This window comes from Cyprinodon variegatus, unplaced genomic scaffold (assembly GCF_000732505.1).
Source record: "Cyprinodon variegatus isolate N-32 unplaced genomic scaffold, C_variegatus-1.0 Scaffold283, whole genome shotgun sequence".
Taxonomy (NCBI): Eukaryota; Metazoa; Chordata; class Actinopteri; order Cyprinodontiformes; family Cyprinodontidae; genus Cyprinodon; species Cyprinodon variegatus.
In genome coordinates, this window is record NW_015150736.1 from 219,593 (window position 1) to 222,609 (window position 3,017).

Sequence of the window (3,017 nt, forward strand, 5' to 3'; positions counted from 1 at the left end):
TATATATATATATATATATATATATATATAAATAAAATAATAACAATGGGTCCAGGGCTCCCACAGATCAATTTTGCTGTTTCAGTGTATATCAATATCAATAGAAGTTTTTTTTTTTAGCATTGTGACATCAGTACAGCACCAGGACTAGTTCCATGGGGGCCCTGGCCCTGGTTTGCCCTCTGATTTAGCATTCTTATAAAAAAAATCAATACGTTTTCGAATGAAAAAGAAAAGGTAATTCTTAAAACCCAAGTGTTACAAAACTCTTGAAGCGAATTTAATTGCAGTATTTTTAAATGTTGAGAGCCCTTTCATGGTCCGGGGGACAGCACCTTACATTTCCTACACCTTGGGCTTGCTATAAATAATAAGGCATCCATAACATTGTATCACAATAAATGAATATATAGAAACATTTATGTTTGCAACTTTAAAATCAGCAATGCCTCATGAAAGCAATCATTGAATGAAAAGCGAAAGTTGCACTAATTCAACATTGTCTTCTTTTGTAATAACACTGTATTATAAACATATTTACAATCCAAAGTTACCCACCTGATCTAAACAAATTACTTTACCATGAAACTAAACTTGAAACTCAAATGTCTTGTTTGTCTTTGTAAATTCGGCCAATAAAGTTGATATATTTGCATTTATTTATCCAGTGTCATTGAAGGACAATGCACAATCCTTGCTCTTGTTTCAGCCCCTGTTCCCTTTCTAGCACTGATCAACTTTTTGCATATAGTAACTTTTATTATCCAGCATGATTATTTTTAAACTAGTTGGAAAATAATTACCAGAAAATATATTTTTTTATGAATACAAATATAGAGCTCCCTAAAATGTGTCCAAACCTTTATCAGAATAGCAGCATACCATTCTCCATAGAAACAATGTTGGAAAGAATAGGGAGTTTTTATGGCATAATTTGTTTTTTGCAAACTATTCATATCAGATTATTTTAGATGTTCAATATCTATCAATTAGGCTTGGTGTAACTGTATCTTTTGTCTGGGACTTGGCAGGTTCTGAGTTCACTTCCTTTCAACTTTTTTAATTTTTAACCATAACTACAACTTTTACACCAAAAACAATTAATAATAAAGAAAAATGAATACATCCACAGAAAATCTAGAGTGGATAAAAAAAAAAGTCTTGATTTTACAGACAATTTTTTTTATTGCATGAAAATAATTATTTTGATGGGTCCAAAATATGTAAATATTTACTTCTGGTTATGAAGCCAAACTCCAATGTAGAAGTGGATTATTCTCTGCTTTGGCTATATTCCTCTTATTCCAGCAAAATAAACAAATAAGTAAATACAGGTGGACATCTGTCCAGCCTTTGAGCTTTGGTTCAGACTTAAAGTGGTCTAGCAGCTCCACAGAGCCTATTTCCATATGCACAGGTAGTTGTTATTGCTAACCATTAACAGGCCTGCTAACCAGCTGGTAAACTGTTACAAAACAGTGCAAGGGTCAGTGTGCCACTATTAGAGGGGAGGAGTTAAACCTGTAGCTTTCATCTTTAAGCCTGATTTTTGCGCGGTACCAAACCGGCGGTGGCTGCCCAAATGCTCTCATATTTCATTTCTAATGTTGAGGCTGTAATATCGTAGAAATTGTTTTTCATAAATACTATCAAATTAAAAGCACTTCAAACACATAGGATGTCATTTGAGCAGTGGTGTCAAAAGTACACACATTTGTTACTTAAGTAGAAGTATAGATACTGCAGTTTAAAACACTCTGGTAAAAGTTGAAGTATGAACTTGACCTCTTTACTCAAGTAAAAGTGAAAAAGTATGTGCTCCAAAAACTACTTAAAGTATAAAAGTAAAAGATGTTGAAATGTCTGAAAGGTTGTGTCCAACCTTTCAGACATTTCAACATCTTTTTCTGAATCCTACATTGTAGCATGGCATAGATAATTCACGTTTGCAGTTTGAAGAACACCTGCTTGCTTCTGATGATTTCCTTTAGCTAACCAATGAGTGTTTGCATTATATGACTCATCCAATCACACTAGTTTTCACTAGATGTGGATGGAGCCAATGATCTGCATTGGATGGAGCACATGATGTGAAATAAATATTTATGAACATAAAACAGAAGCCAAGAGTAACTAGTAACGTTTGTTTTTTAAAATGTAAGGAATAGAAAGTACAGATACTTGTGTGAAAATGTAATGAGTAGAAGTCAGAAGTAGGAAGAAATAAATAATGGATTAAAGTATAAATACCTAAAAAGTGTACTTAAGTAACAAAGTATTTGTAGTTTGTTACTTGACACCTCTGCATTTGAAGGTCTATCAAACATGGCGGACCCTTCCGAAGAAAAGAAAATGAGGTCACAGATATGTCTTTGATATGCCTCCCATGGCTGGTATTCTTGGAAACCAAAGAGTTGTTCACTTCCAATACGCCTTTACTCATTTTCTTATTTTGACATTGTTATTATTTGGCAATTTTGTGCATAACATCCGCTGTTCATGGAAATTACCGTAGGAGTCCTGATGGACCAGAACCCCCCTTATTTTTTTTTTTTTTTAGGTTAAAAGCACTTTGGTTAAATTGTGCCAGAATGACAACTCTGCCTGGCAAAATGGCTCCAAGATAGATAAATATGACCCGAGGTGGCTTGCTCAGTGGCGCAGGGGGTAGCACATGCTGCCTTGCAGCAAGAAGGGTTTGATACCTGGCCTGTGGTCTTTCTGCATGGAGTTTGCATGTCTGCGTTCTCTCTTGGTACTCTGCATCCTCCCACAGTCCAAAAACATGACTGTTAGGTTAATTGGCTTCTCTAAATTCTACTTAGCTGTGAGTGTATGCATGAATGGTTGGTTGTACTTGTGTTGCCCTGCGATGGACTGGCAACATGTCCAGGGTGTACCCCGCCTCTCGCCCATAGACAGCTGGAGATAGGCACCCTTGTGACCCTACCCTCGTGAAACCATCCTGATCTCGCGAGCTTTCAAGATTTCACTCGCTAATCAGTCTGGAGACTCTC